The sequence below is a fragment of the Pleurodeles waltl genome, chromosome 7, assembly GCF_031143425.1.
Source record: "Pleurodeles waltl isolate 20211129_DDA chromosome 7, aPleWal1.hap1.20221129, whole genome shotgun sequence".
In the NCBI taxonomy this organism is placed as follows: domain Eukaryota; kingdom Metazoa; phylum Chordata; class Amphibia; order Caudata; family Salamandridae; genus Pleurodeles; species Pleurodeles waltl.
In genome coordinates this window covers 941,721,744-941,749,373 of record NC_090446.1, presented here as the reverse complement: position 1 = coordinate 941,749,373, position 27,630 = coordinate 941,721,744, and the positions used below count along the sequence as shown (strand labels likewise).

Below are 27,630 nucleotides of genomic sequence, written 5' to 3'. Positions count from 1 at the left end.
CCAATTCCTCACTATAGGTACAACTAGTACAAATTACCCCTCCCAACCTTTCACAAGAGCATCCAATCCTTCGTCCTCTCAAAACAGATAAATGGGCAAGGCAATGCTTACAATTAGAGGTCTCTTGGGAAGAACCCCATCCACTATTTATACACATTTATAGATTTCTGTTGTGCATAGCGGGTGCGGCTTTAGATCGGGCCAGATTGGCGGTAGTGGGCATAGGGCGTTTGCCTCGGAGGCTGGAAGGGTGGGGACGGTTTTGCAGCAGTAGGGGTCCACTTTTGTTACTGGGAGCCAGATTTGCAGCGGTGCTGAAACCTCGACCTCCATTAGCAGTGCTTCACTTGTGCCACCCTGTACACCTCCCACCAACCCTGGGGAAGGGTCCTAAAAGAATGCCAGGGCCGCTTGGATTCCCAGTCCAGCCTTGCTTGAAATCATATCAGCAAACTAAACAACAACATCAATCACAACAGGGTCGCTAGCGCAATGTTAAAAAGATATACACAATTATTGTGCACATGCACAACTCCAGATACAGGTGCAAGCATTAGTAAGGGGAAGGGCGTCTTTTCAAAACTGGGTACCACCTCCTGGAGTAAGATGAAGTGGGACACGCTGCTATTAGAGAAAGCCTTCGGTGTAGAATGTGATAAATTCTTCTTATTCCAACGAGGTATTGCCCTGTCAGTTACTCAGTGGCGTAGCGTGGGGGGTGCAGGGGGGGCCGGCCGCACCGGGCGCAACATCTGGGGGGGTCGCGCTTGCACTCGCGAGTGCTAAAATCCACGGGTTAGGGGGCGCAAATTACTCGCCTTGCCCCGGGTGCTGACAACCCACGCTACGCCACTGCAGTTACTAAATGGTAATGTCATTTTTTAGAGATACAAGTCACTGTCGACAGGTTGCTCTTAGATCATGACCCTTGTTTAAGATATGTTTTCTTCTGGAGCCAGAGCCTCTGAAGTTTGTGTAGGGGAAGTTGTACTTGATTTGGATTCATTGCTGGGAAGGGTTATATAATCAGCTGTCCATCTTCCAGCTCTTTTTTGTGTCTTTTAGGCATCCCTGGGAACTGTACCCATGGTGACAATTTAAATGGCATAAAATGGAAACCATATGATCTGTGGCAGCCACTAGCAGGTGAACATTCCAACCAAAATCAAAGCAACTCATTTTAACAAACCCAGGAGACAGAAAGTTTGAGTCTGACTTGTAAGGTTTCAAGGCATTTCATGCTAATTAAACGTAGAAGTTCAGTACAGGTACATATCCCACTGAACTGTGTACCAGGATCGTAACTTGTGACCAGCTGGTTAATAAAGTATCTCTGCAAAACCACTGGAATCTAAAGTGTTATGCACTTTGGATTCAAACATGTGATCTGCGGATTACACCAGGTGCTCTTCTCTTGGTCTGATTACATTTTAGGGTATTTTACAGTAATGCACATCTGTGGTCAATGATTTACACACAAATCCTTGCAGCAAGTCAATTAACCACCCGAACTGTCTTCCAAGTGTTATCTGCAAATAGCTGGTTGATGCAAATCAATCTTTGGGACAGGTGCCTCAACTGTCCAAGCCATTTTACAGCAAGTACCCTTGGCCAACAAACGCCAATGGTAAATAGCAGAAATTAATGGGCCAGATGCATCATCACAACCCATTGTGATTCGGTAATAGCGAATCTTAAGAAATTGCTATTACCGACTCGCAAAGGGCCATGTATCACGTTTGCGAATCGGTAATAGCGATTTCTTAAAAATCGCAAATGCTATTACCGAATCGCAAATTGCGATACCGGTCCCATTCGCAGCTATGGGCCTGTTGCGAATTTTTTGCATTTCCAAAATTGCGATTTCTGAACCAGAAATCGCAATTTTGGAAATGCAAAAGGCCAGGGTGCTGGGGGCCTAAGGCCCCCTCTCCTGCACCCCAAAATTATTATTTTTAACATGTAAGGTACACACATGCCAAAAGGGCATGTGTGCTTTACATGTTAAATTTAAAAATGCAGTTTTACTGCATTTTTTAATTTTGCACCATGTTACCACCTGGTTGCATTTCATGGTATTTTGCAAGTGCAAAAGGCAATTTTTGGAAAAATCGCAATTTGCGATTTTTTTTCCAGCATAGCCTTGCGACCTGGAAATTGCGAATCGCAAATTGCGAGCCGCAATTTCCAGGTCGCAACGCAAGAAATCGCAAATTTAGCGATTTCTTATTTGTGGTCTGCGAATGCATTTCATGCATTGCAGACCACTGTTTTGCACTCGCAAACGGCCGAATTTACCGATTCGCACCATTTGCGAGTGCAAAACATTTTGATACATCTGGCCCAATATTCCTACGGTGATAAACCGGTGGAAGCTTGAAGATAACAGCCTCAAATCTTGTTGCGGCCACCTCAGCCTCCTATTTGCCTTGGGTGAATACAAAAAACAAGAATTTGTTAATGATAACTCCTATTTACATTGCTACCAAACTGCAGGCCCATGCTAACACGTGGATTGTAAAAGTAATAAAGTATGTGTGTATGTGGTTACATATGTTGAGAAAAAGTGCTGCAGAGAGGCATATCACTTTCATATGGACTGGTTTAAACTCAGGATTTTAAGTCAGGCAAACAATATCAAGTCTGGGATTATAGTTGTTCTGTTTTTCATTTGGAGATGCCTTGGTTACAAGTTTAATGGTGTCTATGGTGTGGTCAGGGCGGGAGGAAGGCTACGGAGATTGGCAACCCAAATATTACAGGAAGATGGCTCCATAGTGCCACTCTTAAGTGAATTCATTCTTAGGTGGCCTGTTGAGGTAGGGTGAAGGTGCTAAGTAAACCAAGAGATATATCAATGATGTATCAATGAGTCACACTTTTGTAGAGCTTAGCTCATCTGCAAAGTAGGGGGAGCATAAGCTGACCAAGTACTTAGACACATGTTTATCAAACTTAAAGCAAACTACTGCTGAAAGTACACTGTAAACATAAACATGAATCAATATATTCAGACATTAAAGTATGTTTAAAAGTAAGAAGTGAGTTGAGGGGGTTGGGTTGAGGCGACCAAGATGTTCCAGCCATCCAAGGTGGCACCACAAATTGTGAGGTAAAGCGGCTTTCACTAATAGTGTTTTCTGCATTGGTACTACGTTTAGAGAGCCAAACATCTGGTGAAGGATAGCCAGAGTAATTATGCACTGCAACTCGGTGATCCACAGCACTTTAAATCCTGTTAGTTTTTTGCTTTGCTTCAAACTAAGAGGGAACAAGGCTAAAGGATGCTAAGAATGCAGCACTCTTAGTCTGAGTAATGAATTTATTAAGGCACTTCCAGAGTTCAAATACGATTATACAAAAATATTAACATGAACATTTAATTTGAATGCAGCAAAACACATGCAGCTACTAAAATAGTCACAACAGTTGGATAATAATCAGAGAAAATGCAATATATCAACTATGAATATGTATGCAGTGAATATACATGTTTCTGCAGGCCCACAGTAAAGCTAGATAATTAAGAATTAAAAATGCATCAACATGGGGATCGAATCCAACATCATCCTTGTCTTTTGCCAGCATCCAGTTGTGGAACCCAGTACAGCTGAGACAGGAGGAATTTCCCCAATGGGACTCTGATTTTCCTGTGCAGTGCATACACCCTTGGGAATGAGTTCCTTCGGCCTCAGCGCCAAGCTTTCCCACCTTATATATTTTAAACAAAGATAAAGAGGAAGGTTCTACTAACCCCCCTCCCTTCGAGTAAGTTGTGAAATTCAAGCGCTGGCTGTACTGGGTCAGTGTTGAAAAAACACGCAGAGAGATTGGTCAGATCCCAAGGTGTATTTCCAAGACTGAGCCATACACTTCTCTGCTATAAACATTCTCATCCTTGTACACTATTATCAACATTGTATCCCCCATGTTGTGTTCCCTTCCCTGGTGAGAAAAGCAAAAACATGTTAACAAGCTGTGCATGGAAATATACCTGCACCACCGATGTAAAGGCATTTGAAGCTAAGCTAAGCTAAGTACAAAATGGAGTCACTGGTCAAGATGGAATCTGTGGTTAAATACAGATAGCATTACACCATATATGGGCCAAAGGCTATTTAAAGTACCCTTCACTCTTCCTTAAGTTTAGTGGGGTAACATAATCTGTAGCATACAGATATCAAGATACATAATGCAGGACATCTCAGATAAGAAGGATTCAATGTCCAACTTAGTTTAAAATAAAAGACGTAAAATGTGTAGAGTAGAGTACCACTTGATGGTTAGTTGTGTAAATGTGGAAATCATAATAAAAATTAACTTCACCATTAATAAAATGTTGGTTAAAGCTAAAAGCATACAAAGTTCATTTTGGATACAAATATCTTAACTATTTTATTGAGTAATTCAAATGGTGAAAATTGAAAACCTATAACATGCATGTCCAGCAGAGTCTCTCATGACCCTGATACATTCACAGCCGACATTAGATACTTATGTTATGTTGGGGAACAATGAGCAATTGTGTGATGCAATTTAATCCTGCTAAGAAATATCTGCAAACCTGTCTTCAGACAGGTCAGTGGGGTATGCCCTCCTAAGCCAGGAGTGAGGCTGTGACTGCTAAAAGCCGTTCTCTGGCCCTTCTCTGGCACTTCAGGTTTCAAAGCAAGCACGCTTCATATTTTGCAATGAAGATAATCAATTGTACTTCAAATAACTATTTAGCACCTGTTCCTCTAGGCACCAACAGAAAGTGGTGGTGGTTGTGGTTGGAGCCTTACATACACTGGATACCTCCTGAACGAGCCCTGTAAGAAAGGTCCTTCAGCACTTCCTTCTGACTCCAGTCAAGAAAGCATACTCTGGGTGGACAGGACATCTCACTTACTATTGTGAGGACTGCTAAAAGGAAAACTGTTACTTATTACCCACAACTGGATCTGAATGTTTCCTCAATGCTCAGGACGTGGAAGGCTAAAGCAATGGCTCAGACAAGTCACTGGCCATGGGAACCCATCTTTGACAAACACAAAAAATCGTTCAGGCACAAGAAATACTTCTAAGGGTGATTTTTCAGCCCTTCATTTGTGAATATAGGCTATTTCTTCCAGAAATCTTTTTAACCCTTAACAGGACCTGCAGTGTAAAGAGGTAATCTGGCTTCATCATGATTCCAAGTAGAGGTTCCCAGTTTGACATTTTGTGTGGAAACTGTGAAACTTGGATCAGGAATATATCAAGCCTCTTACCTAACCAGTAAGGGGTTAATTCCATCAACAGTCTGCAGACGTGTAGGCACAAGGAGCTCTTATGTTAGTTGTTTCTTCATTTCACAAATTATATTATGCCACAGATCCTTTGATTTATGGCACATATCCTGTGATTTCAGGACAGCTACAGTCAGCCTTCCTCTGCATATATTCTTTCACTGAATATGAGACATTACCATGCACACCATTACCACGTGGCATGTAATAGCACAGTGTTGCACCTTTACAAGACGTTATTTTGCCAGGTTGTACTTTACCACGCAGAAATGTTGGTAAGTATTGTATATGGTAGTATGTTTGTTTGTGTATGATATTTCTATAGTGCAAATCAAGTGAAAAGGCATCAGAGCCCTGTTGAAGGTCAAAGGCAAGCTTAAAGTCGCTGGTAAAATGGAGAGGAAGCTGAGGTGTGGGCGGTCGATACATTGTGATGTAGGGTTTCCTTAAAGAGGTGAGTCTTCCACTCTTCCTTAAATTGGAGAAGCATTATCGCAGTTCTGATGGCTATGGGGATGTTGTTCCAGATCCTGGGTGCATAGGTAGAAAAGTCCTGTTATCTTGTTTTTTTATTTTTTACACTTCTTAGACTGCAGTCTGATGGTGTCCAGACTGCAGGTGTGCCAGAAACCAACAGGATGGTGAGCTTGTCTGCAAGATAACCTGGGGTGCTGGTTGTTAGAGCTTTGTAAGTAATGCAGATGATTTTGAAGATGTGGGGCTGCAAAGGGGAGTCAACAGAGTTCCATTAGGATGGGGGTGATGTGGTCACATTTCTTCAGGCCCTGGATGAGATCTGCTGTAGCATATAGGATGCCCCTACAGGGTGCCAGTGTGAAATTTGGAAGGTCATTAAGTAGGGCATTACCATCATCTAGAACCAAGAGTACAAAAGCTTTGAACAGAAGCTCTGAAGTCTTTTTCTGGAAGAAACGGTTTGATGTTGTTTAGAAGAGGCAGTCTTTGTCTATTGATAATGTGATCCTTCATGCAGAGGTTGGTGTCCAGTGTGAATCCTGGTGATTTGGCATTCGGTGAGAGTTGGAGTTCAAAGCTGTCAAGGTTCATGTGTCTTCTTTGTTGTTCTTGGCAAATAATAGGAACTCTGGCGTTGAGCTTCAGGACATCCTGGTATGAATGGTGTGCAGGCAATGTTTCAGGCGTTGGATGTCTAAAGCAGAGGAGACTTTAAAGTATAGTTGTGTATCATCAGCATATTGGTGAATCTTGTTGCTGGTATTTGTGAGTAGAACATATAAAGATTAAATATGACAAGAAAAAGTATGGAACCCTGGTGGACTCCACATGTGACATGGGGTCTTTTGTGATCTGGAGGTGTCCATGTGAACAAACCGGTGATGGTTGGAAAGGTAAACCCTTACTAATGTTTAAACTTCCCCCATATCTAAAACCCCCTTACTAACTGGTCCCTACCCATCCCTTACTCTTAAAACCACCTTACCATCCTTTACTCCTACCCATCCCTTAAATCTAAAAAAACCTGCAATACCCTATACCCCTACCCACGCTTAAAACATATTTTTTACACTACATGAGAGATTTTTAATACATATTTATATCTAGAGACGCCGTGATGGATCGTTGGGACGGGAATCCTCTGCCCTTTTCTTCTGACTCACGTTTGTGTGTCTGCACAACTAATCAAAGATAAGGTGATTTTTCTTCTTTTTTGTTTGTTTGATAGGATTGGGCATTTATGTTTGTATTAGCTTGTGCCATGTGCATGATCATATACCACATACAGGTTCTGAGTTTTTTTAGAGTTTGCCCACTGGGGCACTATTCACTGTTGTTCACTCCAACATCCATATGGAGTGACTATATGGAGAATCTAGATAAGAGATCAAGGCCCAACAACAACAAATCAATACTCTGTGCATTCCTGCAGCTGATCATACAGGATGTTATGGCTGTAGCAACGTCAAATAAATCAGCCTCACAGTTTGACTCAATTCCAATTGATATCCTGTTGAGGGGGTGGCAATGTGATGCTCACTGCCCTGACCGATTTGCATAATCTTTCCCTGAATAATTGTAGTATTTCAGATGAATGGAAATATGCCATCATCTTTCGACCACTTAAGAAACCTAATCTAGATCTTGAGATGATAGATAATAATAGACCTCTCTATTACATAGTGTCAGTAAAATTCTAGAAAAAATAATTAATAGGCACATCACAGATCATATGGAAATCACCAACATTCTTCATCCTACCCAGAGAGGTTTCTGTGCTGGCTGTAGCACAGAAACAGCTCTTCTGAGAGCCACAGAGGATCACAAAATGATCATTGACCAGTGTGGACAGTGGCACTGATCCTCCTGGACCCGAGTGCCACCTTTTGATACTGTCTCCCACCCTATTCTTCTTCACCGACTGGAAGAAGCTGGTATTACAGGGAAGGCCCTCAGGTGGCTTGCCTCATTTTTTGGATAAACACAGTTTTCAGGTTAGCGGGGGCCCTTTATGTCATCCAATCATCAGCTGTACTGTGAAGTTCCACAGGGCTCGTCTCTGAGCTCTACACTTTTTAACATTTATGTCTGTCTATTATCAGATAGCTGTTCCTTTGGTTTTAAGATGGCATCTTACATGGACAAAACCCCATGATTGTCACACTGTCACCAGACATGAACACTACTTCCGTGAGACTCAACAGCTTCTTGGTGAAGGTGTCTGAGAGGATGGCAGCCAGTTGTCTGAAGTTGAATGGTGAAAAAAACTGGGTTTTGGTAAAGGGGGAACAAGCCAACGCTCTGGGATCAGATCATCTACCCTTCTCCTCTAGGAGGTCCAGTCTCCAAGGCAGAAGTAAACAGTCTAGGGATGATCCTGGGTAATCAGCTAACCATGGCCTCCCAAGCAAAAAAGTAGTCTGGAAGCTGTTTTTGCCTTCTGAGAGCCCTGAGAAATGTCCAGAAATAGCTCCCGACAAAGTCACATAAAATCGTGATTCAAGGGCTGATCCTGTCTCTCCTTGATTATGGCAATTTGCTTTATTTAGGCAGTCCAAAAGTCAGTGATTAAAAAACGTCATATTATCCAGAATGCTGCTGCCCTGATACTGTTAGGTGTTCCGAAAAAGCAATCGGCATGTGCTGCACTTAAAACTCTTCATTAGCTGCCCATAAGTTGCAGGGTACAATTCAAGGGACTAAGGGCCAGATGTAGTAAACAAAAATTTTGCGCTAAATGGGATGCAGAAAGGTGTCTCAGACACCTTCTGCGACTCGCTATGGGGTAGCAAAGACCCACCTCATCAATATTTATGAGTTGGGTCGCAGTTTGTGACCCCATAGCGAGTCCCTGCACTCACAGGGATGGTGGCCTGCTGTAGTCAGCAGACCTCCATGTCTGTGACTGCTTTTTCAATAAAGAAGTTTTTTTTTTTTCATTTTGCAGCCCGTTTTCCTTAAAGGAAAATGAGTTGCAAAATGAAAAAAACTTCCGAAACCATTTGGTTTCGTTTTTTTCAGAGTAGGCAGTGGTCCATGGGACCACTGCTTGCTCTGAAAAAATATTTTTTTCGGTATTCACAAAGGGGAAGGGGTCCCCTGGGGACCCCTTCCCTTTTGCGAATGTGTTAACTGCGAGTTGGTTTGCGACCGCATTCGCGGTCACAAAGCAACTTAGCATGGCGATACGGTCGCAAATAGGAAGGGAACACCCCTTCCTATTTGCGAGTCGCATCCCCAAAGTGCGAGTCGGTACCGACTCGCAATTTGGGGCTGAGCATCGCGTTCGGCCTTTTGCATGCCGCAAACTGTGTTTTTCGCAGTTTGCGACATGCAAAAGGCTTCCTACATCTGGCCCTAAGCATCATACATTGGGCAAAGCACATCTCAGATCCATTTGTTCTTCAGCAATTAGCTACTGCCTACCATGCAAATAGAACCCGAAGTCAAATAATCTTGAGTTGCTCCTCGTTCCTAGAATGAACAGAGCAAGGCGTGGAGGTCAGTCATTAACTTACCTTGCACCCAAGCTCTGAAACACTCTGCTGAACAGCTTCAGAATTTAGGACAATGTTGTGTTTTTCAAAAAAAAACTAAAGACGTATCTCTTCCCTTAACTCTCTTAGCTCTTCATTCACTCACTCCAACAACTTAGATAGCACTGAGAAGCCCACTGTCTGATTAGCCGTGCACTTTACAAAAGAATAGAATAGAATCTGCAGACAATGGATTTTATTCTCTTCTGTTTCTATACTGTATACACTGTTTGCATTTTATAGTTGCCAACATATTCAGCAGACATTCACCTCAACATACACTTGCGTCTTTCTGTTGGACAGCCTATTCTGAAATAGCATGCATAGGCTCAGTGACATGATGCGAACACTGAGCTACCTATTAGCGATAACAGGTGTTTTGTCTAGCTCCACATACATAAGCTTGAGCTACATGATTGTAATGTACAGCATGATAGATTCATTAGAGCTGAATTTATGTTACTTCTTCCTCGTGAAATAGAACTTTATATGTCATTTAGTAGGAGGTGCCTTGCCAACACGTCGTTTATGGCTCAAATCTGTTTATTGGTATATAACATAGAAATTCATAAACAAAGCACAATGCCTACATCCATATCGGCCGGCAAACCAATTATATAGGAGATCCTACTATATATTTCATAAGGCAATTAAGGAGGGACCCTACCTACATAATAAAACACATTTCTATGTCTCCAAAGCCAAATTCTTAGAGGACCTCGCCCCATATCCAGATGATAAAGTTGCCAATCTATAAGAAGAATGCCAAACTCTGAAAGAAATTGTAACACATACTACACAAAACAAGAACAAAACTGTGCTTCCCCTCGCCATCCCCAGCAGTGCCTCTTTCTGCCCTCCTCTCTCTGCCGATCCCCTTGAACCACTCGGCGCACAACCCCCCTCTGCCACACCCGCCAGCCCCCTCCCATCAGGCCTCCTCCAGCATTCTCAGATATGCAGGGCAAGTCAACTCATTGAATTCCGCAGAAAGAATCCGGATGAACGGCTTCCAAATGTCCCCCATCTCTTCCACCCTCTGTGCCGCCGCTAATGACAATTTCTCCATTGCCAAAATGAACCAGAGCTTGTAGAGCCAGGAGGTGTAAGTCGGGACCCTGTCCATGCCCCAAAGAGCCAGTATGACCTGTAACGCAGCATTAAGGGCTAGCGCCATCTGTCGTGTTCTCCGTGAGCGAAGAGGAAAAGAGAGGGGGTTGGGTAAGCCCAATACAACATGTGACGGAGATCTAGGAATCTCTGTCTGAAAAACCCTATCCATATCGTCTAGAACACCCTTCCAATATCTGTGCAGCTTGGGACAGTGCCATAAAAGGTGAATAAGTGTGCCTGTGCTTCCACCCAACACGTCATTTATATGACCTGGTTTGCATGAAATCCTAGATTATTTGGAATCGCATGTGCACCTTCTCATGGGCTGACATTCCATGTGATATATGTAGTCTGTTTTCTGAACTTGGGAAATTCCTTATTCGGTATACCATCGTTTTTTTAATACCAATTTTGTATATTTTGATATGTTGACTAGAACTATTCAAAGATGGTGCCCGTCTTGAGGATTCTATATTAACCTTTTATGTCACTGAGTCCTTTTTCTATGCCACTAGTATTTATGTTGGGAATAGTCTGTCATGTTTTTTTATTTGATCAAGGCCATTTCTTGGTTAAGTGGGTCATGAGAAGCTTTGGTAATAAACCTGTTTTACGTACTGCAGATCTGTTCTGAGTGAGTGTGTATGTTGCTTCTGTTCCCGATCATGTGAGTGAACTGTGTTTGGTCCCTCTTTTATGCTCACAGGGTAACACTGTAGATAATAAGCACTTACATTTGTCCAGCCATATCGGACCCCCTTCATTGTTTTATTGAAGCCCCGGGGATGGTGGTCCCTGGGGCTGTGAGGGGGCCACCCAGCCCCCCTACATTAAATTTGGTGACAGTTCAAGGAAGGTGGTGGTCTTCGGCAATTATATTTACTGAAAGCCCTAAGGAGGTGGTGGTCTCTGGGACTGTGGGGAGCCGGGCAGCCCTCCACCCCTGTTATATTAGCTGAGACCCCAGGAAGGTGGTGGTTCCCGGGGCTATGAGGTGGCCAGTAGGCCCCCCTGTTATAGTTGTTGAAAGCCCCAGGTAGGTGGTGGTGGTTCCCGATGCTGTGGAGGGGCTGCATGAAAATGACAATGCCCCTGGGACTTGGCCCACCTGGGGACTACGGTTAAACAAGCACAGGAGCATGCACTTGTGTTTTTTTTTCCGCTAGGTCCGTGGATCTACCGTGAATCGCAGTGAGAATTAAAAAACGTTTTGCTCTGGGGGTGTTCCCTCTGGGATCCCAGCACTAGAACTAAGGGGTCAGGGTTTCCCTACGTTGGCCCTGGTTTTTTTTTTGTTCTTTTTTTCTGGGACTCTGCTGAAACTGAGTCCCAACATGGCTACCAACACTTCCTTGTTGAATTGTTGGCAGCCAATCAGATTTCAGCATGAGATCCGGAGGGTACATGGAGCCTTTGCGTCCCTATTTATACAAATTTGAATTCTCTTTAATATCTTAAAAACTACTGAACACATTTACACTAAATAACAACATGCCTCTTTTCGGACCAATAGCTACCTTTCTGCCAAATTTGGTGTAAATATGTCCAGTGGTTCATACGCTATCTCTGTTCAAAATCCCTATGGAAAAATTTATGGGGAAAAAGAGTTTTGGTAACCCCACCCCTTTTTATCATCCCCCGCTTGACAGATCACCCCAGTACTTTCCAGACAGCAGCTGAAGTGAGCACCCTTTTTGTTTGAACATTTTTGGGAAGATTCATCAAACAGACTCAAAGTTATTAGCAAAACAAAAAACACTTTTTCTATAGAGACTCAGTCCTATCTATAACTAAATATATATATATATAGTGGCGAGCAGCTCCAGTAATGAGCACTCTGCAACACTCTAGATTTGCTCACCTCAGCCAACCAACCTGGAATGAGTAAATGCAACCCCTGGCACGTGTTTCTCTATCATTATAGCTCTTCAGAGGGGTTTAGCTTTGTCCAGACACAAGGAAGTACCCAGTATAAGTCAAAACAAAGCCCCTTCAGAGTTACAGTTACTCATAAATTATGCAGAAAAGGAAGAGAGGACTCGGGGTAATTTCCATGTTTAGGTGGAGAGCCACTCCAGTAATGAACACTCTGCAACACCAGCAACACTCTAGATCTGTGATACTCAAAGTACGGCCCGTGGCCACCTGCGGCACTCCTAACCTTCTCATGCGGCCCCCAGATTAATAGCAGCACTGGGCTGCTGTTTACTTCTGAGAGCACTAGCATTCAGAAATATGTTAAACATGGGGAAGCTTTTATTTACAAACTAACTGAAGTAAAGGAAAAGTAGCAAATAAAGTATACATCACCATTTAACTACCCACAAAGCCCCACTCCTATCCTGCCAACATCAGTGCGGCCCTCAGTCTCACCACAGACCATATTTTGTGGCACCTAGGAAAATGTTTGTGAGTATCTATGCTCTAGATTCACTCATCTCAAATGTCTGTTTATCTAGCAATGCTTTTAAGCATAGGATCAGCACAGTGCTATCCACGGCATGCTTGATAGGGACAAAGTCTTTTGCCGTTTGTACAGAAAAATCTTTAAGCATAGAATTGACACAGTGCCTATTGATAAATGCGTGCATCCAACCTTCTTGATCAGGAGGCAAAGGGATAGAATAAAAAGCTGGTTCTGTTGAAACTTCCAAAATGTGACATCTACTTGTAGTGTTATTTTTGTAGACAATGACCCTCAGAAGCTCAAACCACAATGGCTGGTGCAACCATTTAATCTCCTTTTTAGAAATTGTTTTCAAATATTAAAATCCCTAATTAACACTTTTATTAGTTGTTTTCTTTATGGTCATAAAGGCATCTGGTTCTCATTTGCTGAAAATCCAACAAGTAATAGTGGTATCAGCAAATAAACTTTTTAAATGGGCATGAAATTCTTATTCTAGTTTTTGCTTTGGATGCACAAAATAGCGACACAGTGTAGTTCAGTTAAATCGTTACTGTAACCACAAGCCACTTTTTATGCAAGATTTCAGAACAGAAATTACATGTGCAGTAACTGACACAGGGCAACACTTGTGTTACAGACGTGACTGCGCTGTAGTTTGCGTTTTTTCTGAAGCATCGAAACAGAAAAAAGTTGGAGAAAAACTAACAGTGCTCGAGTCACAGCAGGGGGCTGAAAGAGAAGCAAAGTCAGGAACAAAACTTGAGGCACTGGAAAAGATGGATGGATCCTACAGTCATGGCTGGCTTTAGGGTGATATGAGCGGTGCGGCCGCACTGGGTGCTGACCTGGATTGAGGGGCGCTGACCTTAGTGGGGCACTGTGTTTACCAAAGACGTACGCCACTTGCCATTTAAAAGCACCTGCTGAAAAGTACCTTGTGCATCTAGCGTTCAGGAAGCAATTAAAATGTCAAGATACCTCTTTTGATTAATGTTCCAGAGAAATGGGAGTTTTGTCTAGTGACAGCTTTGACTTGCCATAAAGTAGCGTAGAGGGTTAATATGCCTGCTGCAAAAAACAGAACTATATTTTATGTGGCTAGCTGAGTGGATTAGTAAACCCAGTCTTTACAAGTGCTTTAAAATGAATGTATTTGAAAGGGAGGCTATGGAGAGATGAGGGGCCCTTTTTTTCCAGGTGGCAGTGAGTAATTCTGATGAGTTAGTCATGGGGTGGGGGGGCACTAAAAAAGACCATTGCAAAGGGCGCCCTGGTTACACTATACAAAAGAAATTTAAAAATGCTAAAACGCGTTCAGAACAAACACAGTCTCTCACTCAGCATAGAAAGGAATGATCCCCAATAGCCACACAATCCTCTTTACAACCTCAACGTCTCAAAGAAAAAAGCAAACTCAGCGCTATTTTTCCTAAAAAGACATTTCACTGCCCATTTTCAATGGAATAAACACAAATTGTGAGACACTGGAGATGGTGGCACAGTGTGGATTGGGATGCCTCTGACCTGAGGGATACAGTTTTTCCATTTATTACAGTGACTGCCATAATAATGTAGAGTCTGATATGACTCAAGACTTCTCTTCTGATCTGGAATGCATAATGCAGTGTCATAGACGTGCCATTTAATAGGATGGGGGAACTCTGATGAGTTAATAGCCTACTGTAAAATAGAGGCTGTTATGCCAAATCTTTTGACAGTGGGTACTACAAAAATATGTACTCGCTAACTGGGTTTTTAAACTGCACACTTCTTCTGAGGCTTTTAGAACAACCATTCCTACTGGCGATGACAGTGTAGTCTAGGAAGACTTGAAAGCAGTTGCAACTAAACTAGACACCTGAGACCAAGAGCGTAGGCCTCTGTAATTGTCCATCATGGCTCCATGATGTGCAGTTGATTTTCCACGTAGTGTTTGTGGAGAAGGTGCACACCACCACAGTTAGGATGCAGGCCCTACAATTCATTAGGATTGGATATTCATCAAGGGCCCCAGTGTCCTGTGAAAAGTGAAAAGTCATATATTAGGGAAGGATGGAGCACACTGGCATTAGTGAAAGCCGCATGCACTCTGGGCTCCTTGTAAAACTCCAAGACGCTGTCTGCTGGAAGCAGCAATATCCTGAAGCTGCCAAATGATACATTGTAAATGTACAGTAGGTGAAGCAATGAAAAGCCCTTTTGATTCTTTTTCTGTGTGTGGCTCCAGCCCCCAACTCCACTCAGCACCTCTGCCCCCTTAAAATTGACAGGTAAGTGCTTCTCCTTCTTTCCCTTACTGATGCAGTGATGTTTGAACGGAGGTCAGTGTCAGTAGCAATCCTGCTGTCAGTTACACCTGAATGGTGTCAGTGGACATCGCTTGAGATTTGGCTGCTTCTTGAGTCAGTAGAAGACTCCCTGAATGCATGATATAGCAGACTCTGGGGTTTTGGAGCTTGGGTGATGAGGTGGCTCAGCTGGACTGTAGTGAAAGCTGGGAAGGCTTCTATTTTATGACCATTGTTGGTCATCCCGTACTGAAGATTTGTGGCTGTGTGGATTGGTGACTGTGTGAAAAATGGGGAAATGCTCTGGAAGATGCTCACAGGAGATGGACCTCTTGCTGATATGGGAAATAGTTCAGGAAGCTCATCCTTAGCTATCCTTTAATGGAACAAGAGAAAGAAGTAGAGGAGAATTTCTCAATTGTGAGGTCTCTAAAAGTATAAAAGTGCAGCTTCAATCAATCAATCACTGTTTGTAAAGTGAAGCTACTCACCCGTTAGGGTCTCAAGGCGCTGGGGGGGAGTGTAGCGTGTACCGGTGAGATGGATTGAAAAAGCCATGTCTTCAGTTCCTTCGTGAAGCTGGCGAGGGAGGTGTTTGTCTGATGTGGATGGGTAGGGCATTCCAGGCGGTGGCTGCCCACTAGGAGAAGGAACGTCTTCCTGTTCTGGTTTTCTTGATGCGGGGTACTTCTGCGAGAAAGAGCTGGGCTGAGCGTAGGGCCCTGTGGGGTATGTGGAAGATGAGTAGCTGGTTCACATTGGCTGGTCCGGTGTTGTGGAGGGCTTTGTGCGCGTGGGTGAGGATCTTGAAAGTGAATATTTTCTCTTTGGGGAGCCAGTGCAATGTACCTGGGTGTTGCGAGATGTGGCAGTGTCGGGGTAGGTCGAGGAGCAGTCTGGCAGCGGTGTTCTGAATGTTTTGCAATTTGCGGGTGAGTTTTTTTGTTCATTCCGGCGTAGAGTGCGTTGGCGTAGTCCAGTCTGTTGGTGATGAGGGTGTGTGACGGTCTTTCTATGTTCGAGGGGGATCCATTTGAAGGTCTTACATAGGAGGCGGAGGGGGCAGAAGCAGGTAAAGGTGACTGAGTTGATTTGATGGTTCATTCTGAGGTCGGGGTCTAGGATGATTCCGAGGTTGCGGGCTTTACTGGCACGGGTGGGCGGGCTTCCGAGGGTGGGCGGCCACCAGGAGTCACTCCATACGTTGGGTTGAGGGCCCATGATGAGTACTTCTGTCTTGTTTGTGTTGAGTTGAAGGCAGCTGTCTCTCATCCAGTTGGCAACTGCTTTCATGCCTTTGTGGAAGTTGTGTCTGGTCTTGTCGGGTTTGTTGGAGAGGGAGAGGATGAGTTGGGTGTCGTCGGCGTAGGATTTGATGTTTATTCCGTAGCTTCTGATGAAGGTGTCTAGCGGGCCATGTAGCCGTTGAACAGCGTGAGGCTGAGTGAGGATCCCTGGGGCACTCCGCAGGTGGTGGGTGTGGGATCTGTGAGGAAGGGGGCGAGACTCACTCGTTGCGTTCTGCCAGAGAGGAAGGATTGGATCCAGTCGAAGGCCTTGTCTCTGATGCCAGCTTCTTGGAGTCTTTTTATCAGGGTTTGATGGGAGACTGTGTTGAAAGCTGCCAAGTGGTCAAGTAAGATGAGTGCCGCCGCCTCTCCCTTATCCAGTAGGGAGCAGATGTCGTCTGTTGCAGCCAGGAGGGCTGCTTTGGTGCTGTGGTTTGACCTGAATCTGGATTCTGTGGGAGATGTTGAGGATTTTGGGGTCTTCTAAAAATGTGGTGAGTTGGCTGTTAACTGCTTTTTTAATGACTTTCACAGGAAATGGAAATAGGGAGATGGGCCTGAAGTTTTTGAGGTCGGTCTGGTCTGCCAAGGGTTTCTTGAGGAAGGGGTTGATCTTGGCGTGTTTCCAGTCATCTGGAAAGGTGGCAGCCACTAGTGAGCAGTTGATGGTGAGGCGGAGCTTGAGGGCAATGGTGTCTGCAGCTCTCTTGAAGATGTGATGGGGGCATCGGTCCGTGGGGGCCTCGGAGAGTATGGACTTAATTGTTTTCAGCATATCGTCGGTGAAGAGGGGCATCCAGGTGGAGATTGTAGGTTTGTTGGTGTTGGAGTTTGGAAGGGTGGGTTCTGCGCGTGAGTTATCCTTGTTGAAACTGTCATAGATGGTCTTGATTTTGTGGTGGAAGTAGATGTTGAGTCTATCACATGGACCTGTGAGGGTGGGATGTCCGTTGTTTCACTGTTGGGTTGGGCGAACTCCTTGATGATGCTGAAGAGTTCCTTGCTGTTGTGTGCTTGTGAGGAGATCCTTTCTTGTTTCTGATGAGTTGGTGGTGTGCGGTGGTGGCGGCTCTGAAGTTGCTGTGGACTTCTGGGGATTTGGTGTTTCTCCAAATTTTCTCGAGGCGGTGACAAGTGCGTCTTCACTCCCAGAGTTCGGGGGTGAACCAGCTGGCTCTCTTTGCATGGGTGGTGTTGTTCTTTTCGAGGGGGGGGCTATTGTGTTGGAGCAGTCGCAGATCCATTTGTTGAAGGTGTGTGCTGCAGTGTTTGGGTCGTCGTTGCATGTGATGGTGGGGGCGACGAGGGTAGCGGTGAGCTGATCGTCGCTTATTCTTGTCCAGTTTCTATGCAATGGCTGGAGTTGGGGTCTGGTGATGGAGGGTGTGTTGAAGGTGAAGTGTATGCATCGGTGATCTGTCCATGGGAGTTCCTTGGTATGGCTGAAGGTAGCGGAGGTTCCGGTCGTGAAGATGGGATCGAGGGTGTGTCCTGCTGAGTGTGTTGGCTCTGTCATGATCTGTTGGAGTCCTATGTTGTGGAGGTTGTCTAGGAGGGATGCAATGTTGGGGTCCTGCAGATTCTCAAGGTGGAAGTTGAGGTCTCTCAGCAGGGTGTAGTTGGTGGCTGCAATGGCTTGTGCGGAGATGCTGTCCGTGATGGAGTCGGCAAAAGGTGTGCGAGGTCCTGAGGGGGTGGTAGATGATGGTTCCCCTGATAGTGGATGTCAGACTGGTGTGTAGCTTGAAGTGGGGGTGATCCATCAGGTTTGTGGCTAATTTGGACTCTTCGGAGTGTGTGCCCTGGCGGAGGTTGGAACTGTGGATGATGGCGATCCCCCCGCCCCCCAGGGCGGCTGAAGTGGTCGTTCTGGGCGATCTTGTATCCCTGGGGAATGGCGCTTTCTGGGCCTGAGGTGTTGTTGGTCCAGGTCTCAGTGAGGAATGCAACATCTGGGGTGGTGCTGTCGAGGAGGTCCCAGATTTCGATAGCGTGTTTATGGAGGGAGCGGACATTGAGGAGGATGCACTTCAGGGGTTTTGGGTTCAGAGAGTTGTTGTAGGTGGGTTGTGCTGGATCCTGGGTCTTGGTTGTAGTGCAGGTATGATGGCAGTGGAGGCAGCTGAAGGGACCTGGAGATGCTTGATTGCAGTTGTTGTTGCGTCCTGGGTTGAGTGCGATGAGTTTTGCTGCTGTGTAGAGGCGGTGGGTGGCAGGACCAGGGGTCCTGGTGCTGGCCACGTTCGGATCGCAGACAGGCGCAGATGGGCTTGCCCTAGGCGTGCCTTTGGCGTGCCAGCGGCCGCCATTATGTAGGGAGAAGGGGAGGAGAGGACAGCTGGGAGGCGGGAGCGGGAAAGGGCGGGGAAAAAGGGGGCGGGGCTGGGGCGGGGCTGTGGGAGCAGCAGCGGCGGGATAGATCGTGAGAGAGAGGAAGAGGGTGGGGCCACTGTGGCAGCAGAGGCAGGGGAGAGAGAGAGGGGGGAGAGCAAGAGTGAACAGAGTGAGAGCGGAGTGAGGGGAGAAAAACGAGGTGGAAAAAATAAATGCAAAAAGCGAAAGACACAAAAGGAACAGGCACACAAAGAGGAAAAAGAGGCAAAAGAGGAAAAAAGAGAAAAAAAGGCAGAGGGCCTCATTAAGTAGAGAGGTGGGGAGGAGAGGACAGCTGGGAGGCAGGAGCGGGAAATGGCATGAAAAAAGGCGGCAGAGGCAGCAGCAGTGGGGTTAGAGCGTGAGAGAGAGGAGGGGCTGGGGCAGCAGCAGCGGGGGAGAGAGAAGAGGGGAGAGCGAGAGTGAAGAGAGAGCAGAGTGAGGGGAGAAAAACAAGGTGAAGAGAATAAACGCAGAAAGCGAAAGACACAAAAGGAACAGGTACACAAAGAGTAAAAAGAGGCAATATAGTAAAAAAGTGAAAAAAGGCAGAGGGCAGCCTAGCAGAAGAGCAGAGCTCTCACACTAGACACGAGGGATGAGGTGCAGGAAGAAGCTTGCAGGTGGAGGAGGACTTCAAACTCCTGACAGAGGTCAGAGGACAGAAGGGCTTCATTTGCCGGTGGAGCTACGAGGTGACAGAGCAGTTCACTGACTAGGTCAGCTTCGGATGCTGCCTTTGAAAAAGTAGAGCTCACCGGTGATGTAAATGGCCTCCATACTTACAGTTAAGGCTTAGTGTGTCTTAGAACGTGGCTGAGGTACAACAACAGATGCTGCACACAATGTCAAGATTTAGGACCTGGAATGCCACAAGGTAACTCTAGGATCCTCTCTTTAAACACTGAAGAACAATGTAAAGTCACAACTTACATGAAACTGTATCCAAAGTAGAAATTTTAGATAGTCTGCAAAGGGATTTCCCCAAATCTAGTGCTCAATTTACGCTGGTGGTTGCCGGTGGGCGGCACCAGCACTTATTTTTGAGGGCGCCACTTATTTTTCTGCATCAGGCAATTACTGTGAGCAAAACACACTATGGGAAAGACGGCGCAAAGAAAGACGGAAAAGCATCACAAAGGGAGAAAGCAGAAAGCTGCAAGAGTGAGGTGAAGGGACAGGGAGTGGCTGTAAATAGATTAAAGAGGCACAAAATGGTTTAAGGATTACGATCAGTCGTGGCTCGCAACAACGAGAAGTGGCGGGGAGGCGCAGAGGTGTAAATAAAAATTAAATTAAAATAAATTAAAATAAAAACACTTGCCTCCTCCCCCGCTCATCTCTCCCTCATCGCTCCAGGTCAGGCAGGCACAGGCTACCAGCCTGCCCTGCGTCCAATCCTGACGTTGCTCAAAGCAGGATTGGCTGGGAGCACCCAGCCAGGGTGCTCCCAGGCAGCCTGGGAGCCTGTGCAGGCTCTCTCAGTTGCTGGCTTGAGAGATCCTACTGTGCATATGTGTTTGGCTGTCCCGAGGCGGCCTGCCAAACACATACGCACAGTGCAGGGGAGTGCTGAGCACTCCCCCTCTCTGCTCTTCACCCCAGTGGGCCCGCTCCTTTAAAAGAAAGGGATAATAAACATAGTTTATTATCCCTTTCTTTTAAAGGTTTTGCAGCTGCTGCTGCTGTTGGTGGTTGGGGGGTGACGCTTCTCCGCCCTAATGGAGGAGCCGCCCCTGATTACGATGCCTTAGTATTTCGTGCTCGCATATCAGCCGAGTGTTTCAGATGAGAGCTTTTGGTACTGGCACGTTTTTATTTACAAATGAACCATTGCCCCTCTCTTCCCCTCTGATAAACCGCAGGAAGAAATTAAATATGTTCTTTGTCTCTAGAATGAGGATGTTAGTGAGACTGGGGACATTCTACTGAGGTGAGCCTACAGACCGTCCAGGAGGAAATCGGGAACTTATGTTGACAAGAAAGCAGGGAAAAATAGATTAATTGTTTAACTCATCGTCGATGTACCTTTAAATACACATATCTTCTAAAAGAGGTTCTTGTAGCTACACATTGGGATGCCCTCAAAGTTCTATGCATCTGTGTGTATGTTGCTCTAATGGAATCTTTATTACAACGAAAGCTGGTATTTGGGCAAAAGTGAGTGTTGCAAAAAAACAGCAGGCAGATATTTTGGGGCAGAATTTGTGCATTTATAAAATATTTGTAGCTGATATTTGAGCGTTAATTCATGCTGACTTCGGGGCACTTAGTACTGCCATGGAATCATGTCCTTTGTTGCAGAGGGCACTTTCTTGTGGGTGTAGTGGCTCTTTCATGAAACATGTGGATCCATTTCATATATATTTTATCACCTTTTTATTATTATTACTATTTATAAATACTGCCTGCAGTATGAGCCTGTAAAGGCTCTCTAGGCTAGCAGACTAGCTCAGATGTGTGAGAAATATTTTGCCGCATGACAGATCACTCTGCTGGATAAGGTATGAGACTGTGAAATGCTTCGCATTCCGGTAGTCAGAGTAACAGCTTGAAGAAAATAAAATTGATGAGAGATAGTTTATACTTTTTGAAGCATGACAGAGCATTCTTGCAACTTGAAACCTCTGTTTGTTTGAAAGAGATATTTTTCTCAGTTTCGTTAAAAAACATTCTGTTAAATACATAGTTTGGTCACATTTGTTTTCAAAATTTTCCAAGCCCTTTCCGTCTCCAAAAAGCACAGAAAGTCGTACGACATGAAATACTGGAATATTTGCCAAGCTTCCCTTTAGAACTCTGTAAAATCTGTTATTTTTTGCCAGTTTCTTTGGATATTTTCGCTGCTCTAAAATGGTCCCTTGGTCTCATTTATCTCAGACATTTCCTCAAGGAGAACACCCCCAGGATCCCAGCTTGGGGTGTTGGCTCACCCAAATCACTTTCTTGGTCAGTACAATTTGCCCACATATTAATAAGCCATAGATAGACTCTACCTGGTTATTGGACCTCGCCCTCACTTTTGTTAACTTAGAGCCCAGCCCGCCCATTGTTTACCACTGGTTGGCTTCATCTTCACTCTCATTTGCTTGTTTCTTGTTTTGTCAGCACATGCCGGCTTCACTTCTTCTTGTGTTTAGCCCTCCCCTTGACCATGGGCCAAGTACTTGTGTCCTTTCAATGCTTGCGTTTTTGGAGTTATTTTTTGTGGAAGCACTCCGCAAGAGTTGTATTTTCTACAGTTCCGCATTTGTGAACATACCCCGAGGTCACGGGTGTCTTGTTCAGGGTGGAACTCAGGTCAAGTTGCTACGCTTGCTGACAGACAAGCAATGGGCCCTCATCTGTTCCTTGTCCGCAAACCACCTTCTAGTGCAGTATGTTGCCTCCACCTCTTCATCCAGGTTAACGCCGGTCTCCCTGATGTCACTCAACATCCATTGACCTCCACCTACGCGACTGCTGCTGATGTTCAAATTGTTGTGAGCTGGCACTGGTGCTGAGACTGCTGTGAGAGCTGGCACTGGTGCTGCGACTGCTGTGAGAGCTGGCACTGGTGCTGCGACTGCTACGAGAGCTGGCACTGGTGCCGAGACTGCTGTGAGAGCTACCACTGGTAGGAGTCCAAGGTGGATAATGCAACTGGAGCTATTTTGTGGGTTCTGGCTGGGTACTGTGAGTGATGGAACTGCTGTGTGTCCTGTAAAAGTGTGAGAGTAGCAATGCTTAAGTGCTGCCAGCTCTAGTGCCACTTTCTGTGCTATGAGTATTAACACTGCTGCAACCACTTACTGTGCTATGAGTGTTAACACTGCTGAGACCTCTGTCTGTATTAACACTGCTCCGACCACTGTCTGTGCTATGAGCATTGTGATAGACGCGCTCCATCGGACGGACTAGGTGCTCCCCGAACACTGAACAGGGTCTCGACTGGAGGCTTATCAGGGCCTCTACATCTCTACTTACGATCACTGGACCAATAAACACTCACCTTTGCCAGGTCCAGTGCACACTACCAACTTACCTTCACATCGAGTTGCTGTTACCTATTTCCTTGGCCGGACGGGCCCAGCCTTGATAAAGTCACTTGTGTGACGAAACACGTGTTGGCTGTTTTCCGCAAGACGAAACAAACCTACGACAAACTTTGCCTATGAATAAAGACACTGTTCAACACCAACCTGGAATCATCGCTTTTTTCTCCGCTTCCGGATTCACACTACCAGGGATACTTTTTCCTAACACGTTTCTGGACTCTATATCTCTGTGTGCCTTGGTCATTTTGTATTTATTAGTATTTTGATAGAGACTTCTATCTGCAGATTCCTTACCTTTGATTTTCCCAGGCATCAGACTGGAGCCGGAAACTAATGCTGAGCAATACCCCTTGTGAGTGCCTTTGGATTGCTCCATTCGGCTTTGCATGACATCATTGGCACCAGCTGCGACGTTGGGATCACCAATATAGGCGCAACCCAGGCGTGCGGGCATCAATCCTTTTCTTTCTGCGCCAATTAGCGCAGATCTGGAGAGAGCTATCCTCTGTTGGTATTTGACAAGCCTTTTTTCAACTTTTTTGTTATTTTTTAATTGTGTCGAGATGTCTTTGAGGAAGGCCAGGTTTAAACCGTGTGGTGCCTGTCACCGTGCCATGTCAGTCACTGACCCCCATCTCATTTGCCTCTGGTGCCCTGAGTGTGACCATGACTCCAAGTTGTGTTCGGCTTTCCAGGCTGTGGAGCTGAACGCTTTGAGGAAGCGGTCCCTAAAGCTGTTTGTGGCCCGTAGTTGGCAACACTGGCTTGGGCGACTCCAAAAAGGTCTCAGTCGAGAAGGAGGTCACTGGACCGATCTCAGAGCCCCAAGTCCTCTTCTTCCCATTCAGAAAAGAGGCATAAGAAGAAGAAGTCCAAGCAGAACAATGGCGTTCCTAGCACGGTTCTGTAGAACCATTAGCCAGTTCGCCTTCCACCTTTTCCTGGAGCCAGATCAACACCTGCTCAAATAAAGGAGTTCTACGAGGCCATGCACTGCATATTCGAGTGGACAGACCCCTCTGGCGTGCCTTCAGGTCCCATGGGGTCGGGTGAGACTTCAAACAGATCCATGCCGGAAACTTTGGCCTCAGCTCTGGCGGAGTCTCATAGATCCGAGTGTGGATCTGGATCGGTGCCGGCCCTACCCACCCAGGTGACCTTCTCCGGTGCCGGTCACAATGCCGATGCCCCCAGCACTGCCGATGCCCACCAGAGGCGCCAACCCCATTCTTATAACCAATGATCCAGAACCAGAACGGCGTTGCTCAATGCTTATTCCGTTTGCCAAAGGTGCCCACAGGTGCCAGATCATTGCCTGAGCCTTATTTGTACAGCCATGCATGAGTGAAGAGAGAGAGGGGTCACTGGACTCTCTAGAAAAACAGTTGGAAAGATCTTTGGACTGGTTTGAGGAGTTAGGAGAGCCCAGTGGTCTGGATACCTCCCCAGATACTGGCTTGATCTCTCCCCCCACTGTGGCTAGAGAGGAGGGAGCATCCTATACAATGGTGGTGTGAAAGGCAGCGTAGGTCCTTGACCTCAAACTGCCCTTAAAGGCTGTCAAGACAAACATCTTGACAGAAGTGCTTCAGCCTGGTGCTTTTACATCTGAACTCCTTTTGCCCTTCAATGAAGCACTTGCAGAAGTCCTGCTTGTAACTTGGTCCAAGCCCAAATACAAGGGCTCCTGTAAATAGGACGATTGCCCGCCACCATCTCCCTGCTCTGGGTGACCCTACCTTTCTCAGCCAAAACCCCACCCCTTAGAGTTTGGTAGTCCATCCCTCCATGTCCAACGACGCATTCCTTTCTGCTCACCCGGTTAGGGAATCTATGAGGCTGGACCATGGACCGGAAGAAGCTGTTTTCTTCCACCAGCCTGGCACTGAGATTGTGCACATCTCATGCTTATTGGGCCATTTCTCCCTTACCATCTGGGACATGGTTGCGCAAGTGTTGCCTTAGGTCCCGGAGGAGGCCCAGGTCATAATCTCCCAAGCAGTGAAAGACAGGAGAGACACATCTGAAATAGCTTAGATATGTCTGACCTGCTGGGCAGAGCAGGTGCATCAACATTAGACTTACGGCACCACGCCTGGCTGAGGACATCTATTTTTTTGGGGGGATGTCCAAGCAAATCTGATGGACATGCCCTTCAATGGCACTCGCATGTTTGGTGAGAAGGCAGACTCGGCACTGGAGCGCTTTTATGTCTCTCAGGCTACGGCCAAGTCCTTGGGCCTCATGGTGACCCCTCGTCCACCATCTGCCTTTCACCCCTTTTGAGGCTATAGAAGGGGCATGGCACTGAGCCAGCCCTATGCCAGTCACGTCTGCGCAACCACCCGAGGGTTTATGAGGATGTGGGTGCAGTGTCTTCAGACCTAGAGTGTCTGCAGGCCAGAAGTCATCTACCACACAGTCCCTGGTAGCCTCAAAGCCCTCTAGATTGGATTGGCAGGACCATGCTTGCCATGCTGGGGGGAGAATACACCATCATCTCCTCCACTGGAAGTCTATAACATCAGACAGAAGGGTACTGCAGATAATGAGGAAGGGCTATGCCCTGCCTTTTCAATCCTTTCCTCCTCCTATTGTCGGGTAGGTTCTCATTATTCTAATGAGACTACTGGATTTTGAGCAGCAAGATCGTCCATGGTGTAGTAGACTGAGTCTGACCCACTGTGGGTGACACCTGTCGCTCTAAATCCGTGTATTGCTCCGGCTAACTAGCAGTGCCTCATCTCTACACGAAGATAAGGATGATTGGGCAGCCGAGCGCATGACATATTAGGCTTCTCAGGGAAGTCGTGGTCACTCAGGTCATATCCAGTTCTCTCATTCACAATTCGGTCTCATATATAAATGACAATAAGAAGCAGTATGAGTTTTAATGACTGGTTTAATAAAACGACTGCAGTTTAGATAGCAAAGCGTGAGCTGCAATAACCAGGACGACACAACATGACAATATTAAAATGGTGATGAGGAGAGTGAAGCACAAGAATAATGCTATCATATTGCCACTAGGATTTATGGACTATTTCCTATCTGAATCATAATCTGAGCACACCATGTTAAACTCTAATTCTGCCTTTCAGGTTCCCCCGGGAGGACAACAACCCTCATACCTGAGCAAATGCCTGTAGTCTGCATTAGCATCTGCAGCGAAGCATTCAGCACTCAGCATACAGTTGTGGTTCCCTGGCTAGAATCTCCCTCTTAACGTGTAATGGGACTAAGAAGTGCTTTTATAATAACACAGCTGATGTTCTAAGAACATGTCCCTACGTAAGGATGTGTATTTTCTATGAATGTTGGAGACTAAACTTCTACCACGTTCACCGGCAACGTACCAAACTGTAGCCTTGACTGAAGCACAAAGTGATCAAGAAGGTCTTGTTTGAGAACAAAGTGCTGGGCTAAGCAAAACAGTTTCGAACAGATAGATGAAAATAGAACAGGACCGTAAAACTGGTTATTGTAAAAAATAACAATGCGAAGCCGAATAAAATATTTCTCATGGATACACCTACCTGTGGATTCCTCACCAAAAGAATTCTCCCCTCGCGCCAGCCTCGACGGAAATTTCTTGTAGCTCTGCACGTCGACGATGACGTCACAATCGCCCGACTTCACGCAACGCCACATGACGTCATCCAGGCAATAAGAAGCCCTCGTCGACGTCAGTTCCCTTTTTTCCGTGCCCGAATAACGGTTGTTTCTTCGAGGCTCACAAGGAGCTACTGTTACCAACTGACGGTTACGATGTCGCAGCCTAGAAGGTCCGGCTTTAAACCTTGTAACCAATGCGGGGGTCGGATGTCGGTTACCGACCCCCACGATAACTGCCTCTGGTGCCTTAGTTCAGATCATGAGGTCGAGGCGTGCGGTTCGTGCCAGCGCATGAACCCTAAGGCGCTCAAAGAAAGAGAGGCAAAGTTATTCTTGGCTCGGTCTAAGAAGAAGAAAGAAAGGCGTCATAGGAGGGAGTCTTCGTCGAGATCCTTGAGGTCTCGCCACCATCATAGTGGCTCTCGGCGCCGTCATGGATCTCGGCGCCGATCGAGCAAGGGACGGTCCAGGTCTAGATCGGCTTCTCCGTCGACTCGGCGTCGTCTGACGTGGGAGATAAGCCCGACTGTCACCCCTCCTCCTCCGACGTCACCCGGGTCGGTCTTTGAGGTCGAGCCTCTCCAGAGGCCTGAAGGTTCTCCTGGCCAGGAGTTACCTGGACCCTCTTCGGCAGCTTTGCTGGCGCCGGTGCAGCAACAACAGTACCCGGCTTTCCTGACTCCGGGATCGGATCTTGCAGCGTTTTTGAACGCTATGTTTAACATCTTTGCTTCCATGGTGCCGGGTGGAAGTCACGCAGGCCCGTCTGGTCCTTTGCCCTACGATTTGGGTGTTCCGGCGTCTTTCAAGTCACCCCGTTTATGTCTACTGCGTCTGAAGCGGCGCCGATGCCTACGACGTCGGCCAGGATGGCTGCACCTGTTACGGCGCCGGTGGATTCGCCTCGGATCCCATCGACGTCCAAGCCTCGGCGCCGACGGAGGTCTTCGGCGACGGCTGACGCCTTGTCGACTCCAGGCTTGGAGTCCACACTTAGATCAAGGCGTCTGGCCCTCCGTCTCTTGGAAGAAGAGGAGTACGCGAGGCAACACATGGAGGAAGGAGAAGTTGTTGAGCCCTCAGGTGATTTCCAGGGTCTAGACTCAGCTAGTGGCCTTGACACTACCCCGGAGTGGGATCTAGCTTCTCCTGGAGAGATCACAGAGGAGGCAGCTACGTTCCATAAGGTCATTCGTAAAGCTGCTGACTTTTTGGATATTAC

At 46.2% G+C, this 27,630-nt stretch overlaps 1 protein-coding gene across 3 annotated transcripts in view; it reads left to right on the top strand.

The window, feature by feature from the left end:
- EBF1 (EBF transcription factor 1) overlaps positions 1-27,630 on the top strand; it is a 773,266-nt gene that overhangs the window by 456,322 nt on the left and 289,314 nt on the right. The gene's annotated exons all lie outside the window — the stretch shown is intronic.